This window comes from Strigops habroptila, chromosome W (genome assembly GCF_004027225.2).
Source record: "Strigops habroptila isolate Jane chromosome W, bStrHab1.2.pri, whole genome shotgun sequence".
NCBI classification, from domain to species: Eukaryota; Metazoa; Chordata; class Aves; order Psittaciformes; family Psittacidae; genus Strigops; species Strigops habroptila.
Genome location: NC_044301.2, coordinates 27,734,736 through 27,754,995, shown reverse-complemented (window position 1 = coordinate 27,754,995; position 20,260 = coordinate 27,734,736). Strand labels below are relative to the sequence as shown.

Genomic DNA, 20,260 nt, shown 5'->3' with positions numbered 1-20,260 from the left:
ATCTTCACAAATTTCTGTGGTCCAACAATCTAGTCTTGTGATATTTTCCAGTTTTCTATCTTGAATGGATACTGGGAAAATAACTGAAAAATGGGAAAAGTTATCTAAATTGAGAGGTGCAAGAATCTCAGTCTGCTCAGACCTGTCATGCAAGACAAAGGAGGAGGATCTCCTTCATGATTTAAGAGACCTACATAGACTAAAAACTTGATAGTGAAGACACTTCTACCAATCAAACAAAAGGAAGCTGAATATTGGTAAACGGAGCTGGACAAATTTAACTAGAAAACTTGAAATAAGCTTAGAATTTTGAGTCATGGTAGCCAGGCAGTAGATCAGCTAACCAGGAGCTCTGATAGATTCTCATATTGGAAATCTTAAAAACTGAAGTATGCTGTTTTTTGTAAAAACTCAATAATGAAGACAAACTTAACTTGGGAAGTATGAAGGAATTAGGATTACACAGTCTGAATGTGTTGTTCTGGCCATTTATAGTGGGTTGTTTACCTTCTGTAAACATAGTTGTGGTAATCATGTAACTTTTCCCTGACCTTTCCCAGCATACAAGGGAGTGTTTGCACTTCCTCTACTCTTTTAAAAAATGAGATGTCTTTTCAGCCCTTTCTTTTATGAATATCTCGTTTTGATTGACAAACTTCTAAATTTTCCAGTTTTGCATCTTTCTAAGAAAATTAACTGGAAGGAATTAATTCATCTCTATGATAAATTTAATTAGAGGTATAGATATACGTATGTATAGGAATAGAGGTACATATAGTTAGTAGTCACATTAACTTTTAATCTGAAAATTGTCAAAGGCTCTGAAAATAGACTGTGACTGCTGAGAATGTACTACCAGTTAAAAAATTTGATTAAAAAAAATCTGTTTTGGGCAGGAGCATACTTTGTGTTCACTGCCTAGTTCTAAATGCTGGCAACTACTTAAAATTGTGAAGAATCATAGAATGGTTTGGCTTGGAAGGGACCATAAAGATCATCTAGTTCCAACCCCCCTGCCATGGGCAGGGACACCTCACACTAAACCATGTCGCCCAAGGCTCTGTCCAACCTGGCCTTGAACACTGCCGGGGATGGGGCATCCACAACTTCTCTGGGCAACCTGTTCCAGTGTCTCACCACCCTCATAGTGAATAATTCCTTCCTAATGTCTAATCTATATCTACCCTCTTTCAGTTTAAAGACATTCCCCCCTTGTCCTATCACTACATGCCCTTGTAAAAAGTCCCTCTCCAGATTTCCTGTAGGCCCCCTTTAGGTACTGGAAGGCTGATGTAAGGTCTCCCCAGAGTCTTCTCTTCTCCAAGCTCAACAAGCCCGACTCTCTCAGCCTGTCTTCAGGGGAAAGGTGCTCCAGCCCTCTGAGCATCTTCATGGCCCTCCTCTGGACTCGTTCAAGCAGGTCCACATCCTTCTTGTGTTGGGGGCTCCAGGGCCGAACACGGTACTCCAGGTGGGGTCTCACAAGAGTGGAGTAGAAGGGCAGAATCACCTCCCTCGACCTGCTGGCCATGGTCCTGAGGAGAGACGACAATTGACCCTACACAATTCAATGTGAATCAAGCAGAAGCCACTTTATTGTTCCCACGATCCCTTTATATACAGAGTTTTCTATCTCTACATGCGGTCACGCGCCTTTTGATTGGTAAAAGCCCTCTTGCACGAGGCAATCACGCGGCTCGGTAAGTGTCCTTATTGGATCACCTAATTCCTGGTGTTCTTCCCATGTATCCGACTGCAGATGTTTTCTTCCTCTTATCTTCTTCTTGGTATGCAGCTACGTGTTTAGAAGAAGCTCTCTGATGGCTGGTTCACATCCTCTTATCTTCTTCTTGGTATGCAGCTGCATGCTTAGAAGATGCCCTCATATGGCTGGCTCATCACATGTCCACTGTCCTCCAAATACAACCCCACATGGTCCTTTTGATGCAGCCCAGCATATGGTTGGCTTTCTGGGCTGCGAGCGCACACTGCCGGCTCATGTTGAGCTTTTCGTCAACCAACACCCCCAAGTCCTTCTCCTCAGGGCTGCTCTCAATCCAGTCTCTGCCCAGCCTGTAGTTGTGCTTGGGATTGCCCCAACCCAGGTGCAGGACCTTGCACTTCATATTGTTGAGCTTCATGAGGTTTGCACTGGCCCACCTCTCAAGCCTGTCGAGGTCCCTCTGGATGGCATCCCTTCCCTCCAGCGTGTGAACCGCACCACACAGCTTGGTGTCATCGGCAAACTTGCTGGTGGTGGACTCAATCCCACTGTCCATGTCACCAACAAAGATGTTAAACAGCGCCCGTCCCAATACCAACCACTGAGGAATGCCAATCGTCACTGATCTCCACTTGGACATCAAGCCATTGACTGCAACACTGATGGAGTGTGACCATCCAGGCAATTCCTTATCCACCAAGTGGTCCATCCATCAAATCCATGAATCTCCAATTTAGAGACAAGGATGTTGTGCAGGACAGTGTCAAATACCTTGCACAAGTCCAGGTAGATGACGTCAGTCGCTCTTCCCTTATCCGCCAATGCCGTGGCCCCACCGTAGAAGGCGAACAAATTTGTCGGGCACCATTTGCCATTAGTGAAGCCATGCTGGCTGTCGCCAATCACCCCCTTATTGACCATGTGCCTTAGCATAGTTTCCAGGAGGATCTGCGCCAGGATCTTGCTGGGCGCTGAGGTAAGACTGACTGGTCTGTAGTTCCCCATTGTCGTGGTTTAAGCCGAGCTGGTAACTCAGAACCACGCAGCCGCTCGATCACTCCCCGCTGTTCTTCCCCCCACTCCCAGAGGGATGGGGAGGAGAATGGAAAGAATGTAAATGGCATGGGTTGAGGTAACAACAGTCCAGTAACTAAGGTATAATACAAAACTACTACTACTACCACCAATAATAATAATGATAAGGGGAATAACAAGGGGAGAAAATACAATTGCTCACCACCTGTTGACCGAAACCCAGCTCGACCCAAGCAGCGACCTGGGCCTTCTGGGTAACTCCCCCCAGTTTCTATAGTGGGCATGACATGCTGTGGTATGGAATACCCCTTTGGCTAGTTTGGGTCAGGTGTCCTGTCTCTGCTTCCTCCCAGCTTCCCGTGCCCCTCCTCACTGTTAAAGCATGAGACTGAAAAAGTCCTTGATCAGAGTAAACATTACTTAGCAACAACTAAAAACATCGGTGTGTTATCAGCATTGTTCCCAGACTGATGTCGAAAACACAGCACTGCACCAGCTACTAAGAAGGAGAAAAATGGCTGCTACAGCTGAACCCAGCTGGACAGTATCTACCCCTTATTCCGTACCATTCAGGTCATGCTCAGATCCCATATTTTAAAATGTACCATAACTTTTTGTCTTTTTTATATATATACATGTGCATACACCCACACACACACAAAAAGAGAGATATCATTTCTTAGTCCATGGACCAATCCCCATAAAGTTGCCGAATTCATCCAGTCCATGATGTCAGGCTCCATCTCTTGTAACAGTCTTTCAGGGCAGGAGAGACGATGTGTGGTGTTCAATTGTTACCTGCTGATGACACCACTGAACTCATCTGGTCACTGCTGAGCTCCTCTGGTTTCATCAAAGTTCCTTCTTTGTTGTGGTGATGATCGGAGCGAAGTCAGGGTCAGCCCATGGTGACCTGAGGACAGTTCTGCTGCTGCCGCCGGCTTTTCCCATGACTTTATTCTCCACTGATGATCATGACAGCACATACTTTCTTTTCAGAGTGCAGAGTGGTGGAGATGGGCATCTAGCCGTGATGGGCTATAAAAGTGTTATCTAGCAGGCAACAGCATATAATGGAATTCACTGCCTGTTTTCCCCCAAAATTAAATCCCCTTGAGGTACACATCAGACTTCCCCATCTTCCCGCATTGCCCACCGAGTATATCCAGGTCCCTGAGCAAAAGCAACCGCACAAGTGGGTTTGCCTTTACCTGAAGCAGGAATAACCCAGACTGTCTTCCCCTGTGAATTCTCTATGTGCACCACAGGAACTTTATCACCCTCTACAGTACGTAAAATTTCTGACTGGACTGGACCAGCCCTATTGGGAGATCCCCTCATGTTAACTAACCAGGTGGTGTTTGGTAAATGTGTATCCCAATGTTTGAAAGTCCCACCACCCATTGCTCTCAGTGTATTTTTTAACAACCCACTGTACCAATGCCATGCACTTTCGCCCAAGTGTCTATAAGGTTGTTCCAGAAATGAGTCCCACTGTCTGACTCAATTCTCTCTGGGGTGCTGTGTCGCCACAAGACTTGTTTCTCAAGTCCCAGGGTAGCGTTCCAGGCAGTGGCATGTGGCACAGTATATCTTTCCAGCTATCCAGTGGTTGCTTCCACTATCATATGCACATTGCGCTTACCTTGGCGGGTAGGTGGGAGTGTGATATAGTCACACGCCGGATCTGCCTGGCCTCCCCATAGTTGTACTTCAGCCATCATCCTCCATACCAGAGAGGCTTTAACCTCTTGGCTTGCTTAATTGCAGCACATGTTTCACATTTGTGAATAACCTGGGCAATAGTGTCCATTGTTAAGTCCACCCCTCGATCACGAGCCCATCTATATGTTGCGTCTCTGCCTTGATGGCCTGAGGTGTCATGGGCCCACCGGGCTAAAAGTAATTCACCCTTATGTTGCCAATCTAAGTCCATCTGAGCCACTTCAATCTTAACAGCTTTATCCACTTCCTGGTTGTTCCGGTGTTCCTCAGTGGCCTGACTCTTGGATACATGAGCATCAATGTGGCGTACCTTCACCACCAGGTTCTGCACCAGAGCAGCGATATCTTGCCACAATGCAGCAGCCCAGATGGGTTTACCTCTGTGTTGCCAGTTGCTCTGCTTCCATTGCTGCAACCACCCCCACAGGGCATTTGCCACCATCCATGAGTCAGTAGAGAGACAAAGTACTGTCCATTTTTTTCTTGTTCAGCAATGTCCAAGGCCAGCTGGATGGCTTTCACCTCTGCAAACTGACTCTATTCACCCTCTCCTTCAGCAGTTTCCATCAGTAAACAAGGCATATTGCTTTTCACTTTCTGACAGTTCATTATATGGTGGGGCCTCTTCAGCATGCATCACCTCCTCCTCTGGTGACATCCCAAAATCTTTACTCTTTGGCCAGTCCATGATGACTTCTAGAATTCCTGGATGACTGGGATTTCGTATTCGAGCTCATCGTGTAATTAGTGCGGTCTACTTACTCCATGTGGCTTCGGTTGCATAACGTGTAGAGGAGACCCTGCCTTTGAGAAACCAGCCCAGCATGCGCAACCGGGCTGCCAGGAGGAGCTGTGCTTCAGTGCCAATCTCTTCTGAAGCAGCTCGAACCCCTTCATAGGCTGCCAGTATCTCTTTTTCAGTGGGAGTGTAGCTGGCCTTGGATCCTTTATATCTCCGACTCCAAAAGCCGAGGGGTCAACCTCGAGTCTCCCCTGGAGCTTTCTGCCAGAGGCTCCAGGTAGGACCATTATCCCGGGCTGCACTACAGAGCACATTTTTCACATCTTGCCCAGTCCAGACTGCTCCAAGGGCTACTGCATGAACTCTCTCTTGTTTAATTTGTTCAAAGGCTTGTTGTTGCTCAGGGCCCCATTTGAAATCATTCTTCTTCCGGGTCACGTGATAGAGAAGGCTTACAATCAGACTGTAATTTGGGATGTGCATTCTCCAGAACCCCACAACACCTAAGAAAGCTTGTGTTTCTTTCTTGTTAGTTGGTGGAGACATTGCTGTTATCTTGTTGATCACTTCTATGGGGATCTGGCACTATCCATCTTGCCATTTTATTCCCCTAAATTGAATCTGTTGTGCAGGTCCCTTGACCTTGCTCCATTTTATGGCAAAACCAGCCTTCAGAAGGGTTGGGATTATTTTCCTCCCTTTCTCAAAAACTTCTTCTGCTGTATCACCCCACACGATAATGTCATCAATGTACTGCAGGTGTTCTGGAGCTTGCCCCTGTTCCAGTGCAGTCTGGATCAGTCCATGGCAGATGGCAGAGCTGTGTTTCCACCCCTGAGGCAGTCATTTCCAAGTGTACTGGACACCCCTCCAAGTAACAGCACACTGTGGCCTTCACTCTGCTGCCAAAGGACTTGAGAAAAATGCATTGGCACTATCACCTGTGGCATCCCCCTTGGCTGCCTTTGACTCCAGTTCATATTGAAGTTCTAGCATGTCCGGTACGGCAGCACTCAATGGTGGTGTGACTTCGTTCAGGCCACGATAGTCTACTGGTAGTCTCCACTCTCCGTTAGACTTTTGCACTGGCCATATGGGGCTATTAAAGGGTGAGCGGGTCCCGCTGATCACTCCTTGGCTCTCCAGTCTACGGATCAGCTTATAGATGGGAATCAGGGAGTCTCGGTTGGTGCAATATTGCTGCCGGTGCACTGTTGTGGTAGCGATTGGCACTTGTTGTTCTTCGACCTTCAGCAACCCCACAACAGAAGGATCCTCTGAGAGACCAGGCAAGGGGGACAGCTGCTTAATTTCCTCTGTCTCCAAGGCAGTGATACCAAAAGCCCATCACTACCCTTTTGGGTATTTTTGGGTCTCCTGAGATAGTCTATGCCAAGGATGCATGGATCCCCTGGACCAGTCACAATGGGGTGCTTTTGCCACTCCTTCCCAGTTAGGCTGATTTCCGCCTCCACTACAGTCAACTCTTGGGATCCTCCTGTCACTCCAGAAATATAAATGGGTTTCACCCCTTGATTGCTTGACGGCATCAGGGTGCACTGTGCACCGTTATCTACTGGAGCCTCATACTCCTGCGGGACTAAAGTGCCAAGCCATCTGATCCACACAGTCTGGTAAACCCGATTGTCCCTCTCCTCCACCTGGCTGGAGGCAGGGCCCCTCTAATAGTGATCATAAGATTGTCCACTCATGTCTTGTAGAAAGGGATTAGTATTCCTTATCACAGGAGCTGGAGTAAAATCAGCTCTTCCACTCCATCTGGGAAACTGCTCACCAGAGACTGGAGCAGCAGCTTTCCTGGGAGGATCATCCTTGACCATTGTTCTCGTCTTCAGTTCACGCACCCGTTGCTCCAGAACTGAGGCAAGTTTTCCATCCCACTTTCTCATGTCTTCTCCGTGATCCCGCAGGTAAAACCATAGGGAGGCCCTTGATGTGTACCTCCTGTATCTTCTCTCTTGAGGAGTAGAGCGTGTTCTGTTGATGGCTGAGACATGGGTTGGTACACATGGGGAGCTGGATGGATTGGATAAATCGTCTCTCAGTTGTTTGAACTTGTGGGTCTGGACCTTTTCCACAGCTGAAATGATGGAAGGGGTGAGATAGTCTTCGAACTCTTGGAGTTGATGACTCAATTCATCCACTGTTGGTGGTGCTGCCTCACTCCAGGTCATTGATGCCAATGAGTGGGCATGTGATAATGACGCACTCAGTGTAAGCTTCTGCCACATGGGTCGTGTACATTCAACTTCATCTGGATCTACAGGTGCACTCCCAGCATCCAGCCTATGATAGATCATCTCTAGAATGGCTGATTCCCTCAGGGACTGGATGCCTCTCTCTATCGTGGTCCAGTTGGCTGAGCGACTCATTGTCCTCGTAGGGAAACCTTTCCTTCACAACTGCCAAGGGCCGCCTCCAGAGGCTGAGGGCTCATTTCTCTTTTGCAATCGCTTTGTCAATTCCTCCTTCCCTAGCAAGTGATCCCAGCTGCTTGGCTTCCCTACCTTCTAGTTCGTGGCCATCGGCCCCATTGTCCCAGCATCGGAGGAACCAGGTGACGATGTGCTCCCCTGGAAGACGGGTGAAATAATTTTGCATATTCCACAGCTCAGTCGAGGTCCGGAATCGAGAAGTTACCTCTTCCTCTGATTCCTGTAGTAATAACTCATGTTCACATGCCGTCCCCTGTAGTACGGTGCATTGGGTCTTCATCTTTCTTCACTGCATGGATTGCTCTTTGTGCCTCTCATTTGCTTTTCCCCTTGCTTAAAGGGGCAACCGATACTGGCATGAATTGGTTCTTTGGTTTAGCTACAGCGTCTGTTACTGGTGTTGGAGTGGCTGCAGTGTCTTTCACTGTGGTTGGAGTGGATGCAGAATCTGTTGTCAGGTTTGGTGTAGCTGCTGTGCTCGGGATTTGAGTAGCTGCATTGTCTCTTGCTTTGCCATCGAATCCAGAGACATCTTTTTCTCTTTGAAGGTGCTGGATAGTGTTGAGCAGGGCTCTGTAGGCATAGGCCAAGCCCCAGCACATTGCAGCAAGTTGTCCCTCTCTGGTATTGCCAGGATGACAGCACACCTCATTTAAGTGTTCTGCTAATTTTTCCGGATTTTGCACTTGTTCAGGGGTGAATTTCCAAAGCACTGGAGGTGCCCACTGGCCCAGGTGCTTACCCATACGATCCCACACACCCTGCCACTCATGAATGTCCAGCCTTGGGGAAAATCTCTTGGTGGTCCTCCTACATCATTGTCTAAACGTAGACAAGACCCGAACCCAAAGCTGCTTAACTTTCAACACCAGATGAAATAGGGCATTCTCATGGTGGGATAGTCGTGGGTAAAATACGCTATATGTGTGCCAACATGCTGATCCCCAGCATGAGCAGCAGGCAGGTTTCAAGGGTATTCAAAGGCCATCCAAAACCTTTAGAATTCTCAAATGCTGCTGTAAATAGCCTGGTGGGGGAGCAGGGGGTGTGAGGGAATGTCTTCTTCATAGCTTGACCCCCCGAGGGACGGAAAAAGAAAGATGTGTAATTGCTAAAAAATTCCATTATATACCTCCCAAAGTATAGAGGTGATGACCATGCTGGGAATGCAAGCCAGACCATTTCATGATCAATGAGTCTATTGTATTACAAGTCATTACCATGAAGTACAGTGAAACAAGAACCTTAGCCCAGGCCCCCCAGCTGATAAACAGCGAAATAGCAAATACTGGCTCTAAGTAAGGTACAACATGCTGAAACTCCAAGATCAAGTGCAACAACTCTGAGAGCAAATAAATCAACATTGCGACAAGTGACTATTAATCTGAAACAATGAATGCTTATCACAAATATGATTAGACACACTCTGGTCAGATCTGTCGTTATCTCAACCCTTCCTGCCCCACGTTGGGCACCAAAAAGAACTGTCGTGGTTTAAGCCCAGCCAGTAACTCAGAACCACGCAGCTGCTTGCTCACTTCCTCCTTCTTCCCCCATGCTCCCGGAGGGATGGGGAGAAGAACTGAAAGAATGTAAATCCCATGGGTTGAGATAAGAACAGTCCAGTAAATAAGGTATAATACAAAACCACTACTACTACCACCAGTAATAATAATGATAAAAAGCCACAACCAATAAACATAAGTGATGTGCAATGCAATTGCTCACCACCCGCCACGTTACCCAGCCCTACCCGAGCAGCCATCTGGGCCTTCCGGGTAACTCCCACCACTTTCTGTACTGGGCATGATGTGCTGTGGTATGGAATACCCCTTTGGCTAGCTTGGGTCAGGTGTCCTGTCTCTGTTTCCTCCTGGCTTCCTGTGCCCCTCCTCACTGGTAGAGCATGAGACTGACAAGTCCTTTGTTGGAGCAAACATTACTTAGCAACAACTAAAACAGTCTGTTCTCAGACTAAAGCCAAAACACAGCACTGCACCAGCTACTAGGAAGGAGAAAAATAACTGTTACAGCTGAACCAAGGACACTAGATTGAGTTCTGTCAGTGCTTTACCTTTCCTAACCTGAACCCTGGCTGCTCTAACTATTTCTTTCTCTTCCTCCCAGGATACCTGTCCTTGTTTCCACTCTCTGTAGGCCTCCTTTTTATGCTGGAATTTTTCCAAGACCTTGTTCTTCCATGCAGGCCTCCTGGCATTCCTTACCGACTTCATCTTTGTTGGGATGCATCGCTCCGAAGCTTGGAGGAGGTGATCCTTGAATATTATCCAGCTCTTGGGCCCCTCTTCTCTCCAGGGCTTTATCCCATGGTATTCCACCAAGCAGATCCCTCAAGAGGCCAAAGTCTGCTCTCCTGAAGTCCAGGGTAGCAAGCTTACTGCACACACTCCTCACCACCCTGAGGTTCTCAAACTCCAGCATTTCGTGGTCACTGCAGCCAAGGCTGCCCTCCTGCCTCACATTCCCCACCAGCCCCTCCCTGTTGGTGATGACAAGGTCCAGCATAGCCCCCCTCCTCATTGGTTCCTCTATCACTTGGAGAAAGAAGTTACCATCAACACATTCCAGGAACCTCCTGGATTGCTTATGCCAGGCCCTGCCATCCCTCCAACAGATATTGGGGTGGTCGAAGTCTCCCTCGTGAGGACTAGGGCTTGTGAACATGAGGCCGCACCTATCTGTCTATAGAGGGCCACATCCACTCTTTCTTCCTGTCTGGGTGGCCTGTAGCAGACCCCCACTGTAACGTCCCCTATCCCTGCCCTCCCTTTAATCCTGACCCATAAGCTCTCGGTTGGCTCCTCATCCACCCCCAGGCAGAACTCTGCGCACTTGTCATGGTTTAAGCCCAGCCAGTAACTCAGAACCACACAGCTGCTCACTCACTCCCCCCTTCTTCTGCCCCCCCCAGCTCCCAGAGGGATGGGGAGGAGAATAAAAAGAATCTAAATCCCACAGGTTGAGATAAGAACAGTCCATTAAGTAAGGTACCATACAAAACTACTACTACCAACACCAATAATAATAATGATAAGGGAAATAACAAGGGGAGAGAATATAAAACTGAAATGGGAAAGAAAAAAACCCAATAAACACAAGTGATACACAGTACAATTGCTCACCACTCACCGACCGATACCCAGCCCAATGTGAGCAGCGATCTGGGCCTTCTGGGTGACTCCCCCCAGTTTCTATACTGGGCATGACGTGCTGTGGTATGGAATACCCTTTTGGCTACTTTGGGTCAGGTGTCCTGTCTCTGCTTCCTCCCCGTCTTCTTGTGCCTCTCCTCACTGGCAGAGCATGCCAGCATGGTTTTTCATGGTGTCCTCCCCCATTTTTTTTCCCCATTTAATGAGACATTTGTTCATATTGTGGGTGGAATTGGTGACATCATTAATCTAGTCAAACAGGTACAGAATGCCAGGAATGCATTTTGGGAAACTTGAGTATAGGCTGCTGCAAACAGCAGTTTCCATTTGCTAAAAATGGATTTAGATATTTTCCCCAGAAATTAATTACAAGTAGCTGCCCTTCATTTTTCTGTAATGAGGGGTAAGTTTGATCAGCAGTTTCCCCATATAGGGGCCATTAGGCAGAAAACAGAGAATCTCTTATTTGAGGCAAGTGTAAGCTTTTACATTGGTGGTAACTTTTAAGGACCAGCTCATGAGGGCTTCCACTGAGCAGCATCAGAGTGAAATGGGAAGAATATCCCCGGGCTCCTTATAGTTGGCATGTAGTAAAATCTGGGCACAAGTGAACATCCTTCTCAGACTTTTCAGTGCTAGGAGCAGGACAGGAAACGGTGAATCTTAAGAACCAGAATGGAGCAGATGGCAGGGGAAGAGGAAGGCACTTGGGGAGGAAGAGGAGGAAGAAATGAATACAGGCAAATGCACACACACTGGGGGGGAGATCACATATATACACACAAAAACTTGAAACCCACATAGGCTGAAGAGTGTGGGGTCATTTGCATTATGCTTCCTTCTCCCAGATGGTAGCCTTTGTAGCGCTACAGGAGCTGAGTCTGAGGCTCTTTCTGTTCCATTCTCTTCTCAGTGGGGGAGTTTTGTCTTGCACTCCTCTTTCTGCAGGGAATCTGGCAGCCATGAAAGCTGGATGAGATCTCAAATGTACAGGCAGCTTGCCCTGAAGTCACCAGGAGCAGGGTGCAGTTGATCTATTGAAATTTTAAGTTGTTTACACTGTGTTTATTAGAAATACACTTGTCCGTGCACTTCATTTGCATAAAAATATTGTGGATTTCTGAGACAATCACTGCTAAAAATGTAGTTATGCTTAATATAGTTTCCCTCTTTAAACCAAAAAAGTTTTTAAAGGATTTGGGTGCTTTGGGGTATCTATTCCCTTTCCTGCCTCTTAGATGTACTGCATGCGTAGTGGAGCTTCTGAAGAAGGCACATGAATTCCTTTGCTTCTGGTGGTGTTTCATAGAATCATAGAATAGTTAGGGTTGGAAAGGACCTTAAGATCATCTAGTTCCAACCCCCCTGCCATGGGCAGGGACACCCTACACTAAACCATGTCGCCCAAGGCTCTGTCCAACCTGGCCTTGAACACCGCCAGGGATGGAGCATTCACAACTTCCTTAGGCAACCCATCCCAGTGCCTCACCACCCTCACTGTAAAGAACTTCTTCCTTAGAGCTAATCTAAACTTCCCCTGTTTAAGTTTGAACCTGTTACCCCTCGTCCTACCACTACAGTCCCTAAGGAAGAGTCCCTCCCCAGCATCCTTATAGGCCCCCTTCAGATACTGGAAGGCTGCTATGAGGTCTCCATGCAGCCTTCTCTTCTCCAGGCTGAACAGCCCCAACTTTCTCAGCCTGTCTTCATACGGGAGGTGCTCCAGCCCTCTTATCATCCTTGTGGCCCTCCTCTGGACTTGCTCCAACAGCTCCATGTCCTTTTTATGTTGAGGACACCAGAGCTGTACACAGCATGTCAAGGTCCCTCTGGATGGCATCCCTTCCCTCCAGCGTATCAACCGAACCACACAGCTTGGTGTCGTCGGCAAACTTGCTGAGGGCGCACTCAATCCCACTGTCCATGTCACCGACAAAGATGTTGAACAAGACAGGTCCCAACACCGATCCCTGAGGGACACCACTCGTTACTGTTTTCCAACTGGACATTGAGCCATTTACCACAACTCTTTGCGTGCGGCCATCGAGCCAGTTCTTTATCCGCTGAGTGGTCCATCTATCAAATTGATGTCTCTCCAATTTAGAGACAAGGATGTCATGCGGGACAGTGTCGAACGCTTTGCACAAGTCCAGGTAGATGACGTCAACTGCTCTGCCCCTATCCATCGGTTCCGTAGCCCCATCATAGAAGGCCACCAAATTGGTCAGGCAGGATTTCCCCTTAGTGAAGCCATGTTGGCTGTCACCAACCACCTTGTTGTTTTCATGTGCGTTAGCATGCTTTCCAGGAGAATCTGCCCCAAGGTTTTGCCAGGCACAGAGGTGAGACTGACTGGTCTGTAGTTCCCTGGGTCTTCCACCTTCCCCTTCTTGAAAATGGGGGTTATATTACCCTTCTTCCAGTCATCGGGAACTTCACCTGACTGCCAGGATTTTTCAAATATGATGGACAGTGCCTTAGCAACTTCATTTGCCAGCTCCTTCAGGACCCGTGGATGGATTTCATCAGGTCCCATGGACTTGTGCACATTCAGGTTCTTAAGATGGTCTTGAACCTGATCCTCTCCTATGGTGGGCCTAACATCTTCATTCTCACAGTCCCTGCATCTGCCTCCCAAGACTTGGGTGGTGTGGTCAGAGCATTTGCTGGTGAAGACTGAGGCAAAGAAGTCATTAAGAACCTCAGCCTTCTCCAAATCCACAGTAGCCAGGTCTCCCAATAACTTCCGGAGAGGGCCCACATTGTCCCTAGTCTGTCTTTTATTTGCTACGTACCTATAGAAGCCTTTCCTGTTATCTTTCACATCCCTTGCCAGATTTAATTCTAACTGGGCCTTATCTTTCCTAACCTGGTCCCTAGCTTCCCAGACAACGTTCCTATATTCTTCCCAGGCCGCCTGTCCTCGCTTCCACCTTCTATAAGCTTCTTTTTTCCCCTCTAAGTTTCCTCAGCAGCTCCTTATTCATCCATGGAGGTCTCCTGGCTCTCCTGCCACACTTCCTTCTAGTCGGGACACAACACTCCTGACTTTCTGAGATGCAAAAAAAGAAAAGGCCACTCATTTTGTAGTGTCATGGTGTAATCAGTAGTGTGCATTCTGCCTTGCTGGGTGATTGAAATACCACATGTGGTTAAGATATTCCGCTTTGCTTTTGCTTCAGTCTGTAAACACCGGGAATCTGGTTACAAAGTATTAAATTGGCTTTTTTTTTTTGTTACTGAGAGGTACAGTGTCTCCTCAGTGCCCTAAAGCAATACTTGATTTTGAAAATAATTAAGCAAGCCCAAGATAACTATTCTACAAGGCTTTCCAATATGCCCCATCTTCACTTTTGTTTTGTACATTGCAAAAAATATAGTCCTTTTGTCTTGGGAAGTGCTGAATGCTTAATGCTTAATAATAAGAACCAGTTGTAATGTAATTCAGAGGGACTTGGACAAGCTAGAGAAGTGGGCTCATGTGAACCTTATGATGTTCAAAAAGGCGAAGTGCGAGGTCCTGCACCTGGGTCAGGGCAATCCCTGGTATCAATACAGGCTGGGGGATGAAGGGATTGAGAGCAGCCCTGCAGACAAGGACTTGGGGGTACTGGCGGATGAAAAGCTGGACAAGAGCTAGAAAGATGGGGACAAACTTTTTAGTAGGCCCTAAAAAGTTGTGATAGAAAAAGGGGTAATGGTTTTAAACTGAAAGAAGGTAGGTTCAAACTAGATATGAGGAAGAAATTTTTTATAATGAGGGTGGTGAAACACTGGAACAGGTTGCCCAGAGAGGTGGTAGATGCCCCATCCCTGGAAACATTCAAGGTCAGTGATTCAAAGACCTCGTTAAGAACTTGCTAACAAAGTTTTAAGTTGACAAGCAGGTATTCTTTATTGCGGCTCCGGGGAACACAGGATATAGCTCCTCCTAGCATGTTCCATCCGAGCATCAAACTGTGATTATATCGTTGTTAATCATACATATTCATTACATTATATGCATATTTATGAAGTTGCTTATACATGACATCACATTTCTAGAACATTCTTCCCGCATGCGCACTTTATTATGGTAGTGGTCTTTGGGACCCCTGGTGGTCGTTTCTTCATCATCTTCCTCTTCATCACCTTGTCCTTTGGCTGAACTTCAAGTTTGGAAAGTCCCGTCGTCAAGCCAACTACCACTAGTTCTGGCTAGTACCACAGTTCTGGCTGGTCATTGTGAAACATTTACCCAAGATACTTTCTCACTGTCATCTATTAGAATATCCTACTTTTTCAATGATGTCATCTATTACAAGGCCACAAAGCCTAACTGAATTTAACTATTTACAAAAGATTTGTACTTCCTTGTCTCAAATCCCCCCTTTTTATGTCCTTTTGCAAATTCTTTTGCAATTTTCTTAGATTATCCCATTACTATTTAAAGTTTTCCTGAAATATTTTCCCATTTCTACCTTATGTTTAATTTTGTTTCTTTTCCATTCTTCATAATTTATCACTGACTGTTTGCAACACCAAAAGAAACATTGAATGAGAATGCAAGTAATTACAATTAGGAGTATCAATATTATTATTCCTATGAACAACTGCCTTAACCAGGAGAGATTTGGCAACCAAGATGTTAATTTCTTTCATATTTCTTCAAATCCCCACGAAGTATCATCCTCAGCAACCCTATGCAATACTTTAACCTGTTCCCATATATCCTTTAGATCAGTTGTGATTCTTCCACTCTGGTCTATGTAAATGCAACAACTGTCATTGTTTACAGAGCAAACTCCTCCCTGTGAGGCTAACAATATATCCAAAGCCATTCGATTTTGCAAGACTACTTTGGATAGGCTAGACAGCTCTCCTCTAACTAGTTTCCACAACTGATTATACGGAACTATAATTTGTCCATCAGGTATTTGAACCCAACCTTCTCTATTTTCCTTACCTTCTAAATCCTCAATTAGTTTTCTATCTTGTTTTGAATATTCAGGTTTCGTTTGTTTAATTATTAATTTACCATCAGGAATTAAGGACATAATTTCAGCCTGTTCTGCAGCACATTTAGCTTCATAACCAGCCAAATTATTTCCAATTTCTTGTTCAGTGTTACCTCTCTGATGTCCTTTACAATGCATAATAGCCACTTCTTTAGGTAGTTGCACAGCCTCTAATAATCGCAAAATTTCTGTTGCATGTTTGATTTGTCTTCCTTGTGTGATTAAAAGTCCTCATTCTTTCCAATTAGCACCATGTGCATGAACTACACCAAAGGCGTACTTAGAGTCAGTCCATATATTTATCTGTTTATCTTTTGCCAATTCCAATGCTCTAGTTAGAGCTATTATTTCAGCTTTTTGTGCAGATGTATTACAGGGCAAGGGTTTTGCCTCTATCACCCGTGAGGTTGTGATTACAGCATATCCTGCTTTTCATTTGCAGTTTCTCATGAAGCTACTGCCATCAGTAAACCAGGAATCTTCATTTTCCAAAGGTTCTTCTTTTAAATCTGGTCGACTGGAGTACACAGTTTCTATTGTGGTCAGACAGTCATGAGTTAATGGTTCAGTGGAAGTCTCCTGAAGGAAAGATACTGGGTTCACAACATTAGTAACCACGATTTTAATGTCATCTTGTTCCACAAGAGTGGCCTGATATTTTAGAAAACTTGATGGGGACAACCAATGAGTCCCTTTTTTCTCTAAGACTGCTGATACAGTGTGCGAGACCAGCACAGTAATTTTCTGTCCCAGGGTAAATTTGCGAGCCTCTTGGATGTTCATAACAACAGCAGACACGGCTCTTAAACACCCAGGCCAACCTTTACTCGCTTCATCCAATTGTTTTGAGAAATAGGCCACTGCCCTTTTATAGGGTCCTAACCTCTGAGCCAAGACCCCTAAGGCTACTTCCTGTTTTCATAGGAGTATAGCCAAAAGGGCTTAGTCACATCTGGGAGCCCCAAAGCTGGAGCTCTCATGAGTTCTACTTTTAGATGTTTAAACGCTGCCTCAGCTTAATCAGTCCACTTCAAAAAGGATGGATTTCTTTCAACAGTTCATACAAAGGCCTTACCAGGATACCATAATCATGAATCCAAAGTCGACAGCATCCTGTCATTCCCAGGAACGTCTGAAGGTCTTTGACTGTAGATGGTCATGGTGTCTGACAAATAGATTCCTTCTGAGTTGCTCCAAGTTCTTGCAGTCCTCCTGTTGTTTCATATCCTAGATAAGATACTCGAGTCTGGATTAGTTGAGCCTTTGGTTTGGACACTCGATATTGCTTAGTCCCAGAAAATTCAACAATTCAACAGTCCACTGTACACATTCTTCCTTAATTTCAGTAGCAATTAACAAATCATGAACACATTGTAGCAAAGTTCCTGTCTGAGTGGGTGCATTCCATGATTCTAGTTCTCGGGCTAATTGGTTTCCAAAAATCATTGGACTGTTTTTAAATCCTTGAGGTAACACTGTCCAAGTTAACTGAGTTTTTCTTCCCGTATCGGGGTTTTTCCCATTCAAAAGCAAACAAATTTTGGCTTTCTTTGGCTAAGGACAGGCAGAAGAATGCATCCTTTAAGTCCAGGATGGTAAACCATTTTGGTTATTGTTTAATTTGGTTAACAAGGTATATGGATTAGCCACTACTGGATGAATATCCTCCACAGTTTTGTTGACTGCCCTTAAATCCTGAACTAACCTATAACTCTTTCCATCTGGTTTCTTTACTGGTAAAATGGGAGTATTATATTCTGATTCACATTTAATCAATAATCCATACTTCAAGAATTTATCTATAATTTCTTTGATTCTTTTCCGATTTTCCAATTTTAAGGGATATTGTTTTATTTGAACTGGGCAGGCCCCCCCTTTTATTTCCACTTTAACAGGCAAAGCATTTTTCGCCTTACCTGGAACCTCAGATGCCCATACCCCCGGATATACCTGATTAAAGACTTCTTCTATTTCAGGGAGGTCCTCCTTTTTCGCTTTTCTGTTGAATTAAAGATAAACTCAGGATTTCAATTAATTGTTCATCCTTAACTCTTAATTCCATTTCTCCTTGCAATATGCACACTGATCTGGTCCTACAGGAAAAGGATTTGCTCTTTCACTCCTTCCTGACATTCCTCCTTTACCTCGGCCTCGACCTCTTGTGCTAATTCCTCTACCAATCCCTGCTTATCCTAATATGACCCAACCTTTTCTTCTCTGTCCCCGATTTCTATACATTCTCCATGCTTCCTCTATCAACTTTTCTATATCGTGATTATCTGGCTCTTTAAGCTTTTGAAGCTTTTTCCTAATGTCTTCTGATGATTGTCGTAAAAACAGGCTAGTTATTTGTTGTTTCCCTTCTTCTGAAGAGGGATCTAATGTAATAAATTTTCACATCGCTTCCTTCAGTCTGTCTAAAAACTCAGTTGCTGTTTCAGCCTGCCCTTGTTTTACAGCATACAAGGCTGACCAATTTACTGGGTTTGGAATTGCATTTTCCAATCCAAATTTTATCCAATTTTGATATCTTTTCAAAGCAGTATAATCCGCAGGCATATCATAGTCCCAATCTGGTGCTGTGGTGGGAATATGATCTCCCACTCTGCCTGCTAATGCTCCTGCAGTAATCTGAGCACTTACATAAGAGCGGATGGTTTTTAACACTAGCTGTTTTTCTGTTTCAGTTAATGCATCCAGCATTACATCTACGTCTCCCCGGTCAGGATCTTGGCTTTTAATGATTAACTCAAACCTTTTGCCACTCTGTTGGTTTCATATTACTAGTCTTACACACTCACACATGGGATCCCACAAGCACACTTCACACAACTACAATACCTAAACCAAAACCAAAATCCAATTAGACAAACAACTTTTAATGACACAATCACAACATACAGTACAGCCTTAACCATATCATATTGTCAATACCAAAATCGTCACCATGATAATCTGCAAAACTAGGTCAAATACCGGCAAGTCACAAACAGTTCCAAATGTGTACCAACTGGGCGCTAGCAGCCAGGTATACACGTTGCCTACGAGATTTCTGTATCTCGATTTACGGAAGGTTCCAAACAAAAGGTTAACCCATCAAAATCCAAACTTCAAATAGACTCCTGTGCAGGACGTCTCCTATGACTTATGGAATATTAACCAAAACAAAATAATATTTACGAAAGAAAACCTTAAAGATGGTCCTTGTCTGCTCCTGCAGTGATCCGAATGAGTCGGGGGGGGCCCTCTGGGAAAATTCCCAGGGGGCCCCAGGGAGCCCTGTTCTCAGCGGGTCCTGCAGCTGAGCAGAGAGGGTCCCATCTGGGGTGCCAAATTGATTCAAAGACCTCGTTAAGAACTCACCAATAAAGTTTTAAGTTGACAAGCAGGTATTCTTTATTGCGGCGCCGGGGAACACGGGATATAGCTCCTCCTAGCGTGTCCCATCTGAGCATCAAATAAACTGTGATTATATTGTTGTTAATCATACATATTCATTACATTATATGCATATTTATGAAGTTGCTTATACATGACATCACATTTCTAGAACATTCTTCCCGCATGTGCACTTTATTATGGTAGTGGTCTTTGGGACCCCTGGTGGTCGTTTCTTCATCATCTTCCTCTTCATCACCTTGTCCTTTGGCTGAACTTCAAGTTTGGAAAGTCCCGTCGTCAAGCCAACTACCACTAGTTCTGGCTAGTACCACAGTTCTGGCTGGTCATTGTGAAACATTTACCCAAGATACTTTCTCACTGTCATCTATTAGAATATCCTACTTTTTCAATGATGTCATCTATTACAAGGCCACAAAGCCTAACTGAATTTAACTATTTACAAAAGATTTGTACTTCCTTGTCTCATCAGGTTGGATGGGGCTCTGAGCAACCTGATCTAGTTGAAGATGTCCCTGCTCATTGCAGGGGGGTTGGACTAGCTGACCTCTAAAGGTCCCTTCTAACCCAAACTGCTCCATGATTCTATTCTATAATTTGACTCTGGGGAGTTAGTGTGTTGAAGAGTGTCTAAAGAAAGTCATATGATTTTATTTTAAAAGAGGTTTTTAAAAACAGTATTGGCTTTATTCAGTCCCATGGCAAGTTTCAGACACGTAAAAAACCCCAAACAACAACAAAAGCCATACAACCAAAAAAAAAACCCAAAACAAAACCCCCCAAAAAGCCCACAAAAAAAAACCCCAACAGGACAGTGTGCTCTACAGTATGTAACTACTGTGCAGTAATAATCTGCATTGGTGTAGTGTCTCTCTGGTGTTCTGCACTGTACAATATCTTATATTATTGTTGTTTTCAGATTTCTTTGATATTTCTTCCCCATTTCATGTTGGACCAAATAGCAGCAGACTTGGAACTGTAAGGATCAAGCTCTCTTTCAACTGGCTCCT

At 45.2% G+C, this 20,260-nt stretch overlaps 1 protein-coding gene across 1 annotated transcript in view; it reads left to right on the top strand.

Moving 5' to 3' along the window:
• LOC115618985 (zinc finger SWIM domain-containing protein 6-like) overlaps positions 1-20,260 on the top strand; it is a 68,384-nt gene that overhangs the window by 21,609 nt on the left and 26,515 nt on the right. The window lies entirely within an intron of this gene.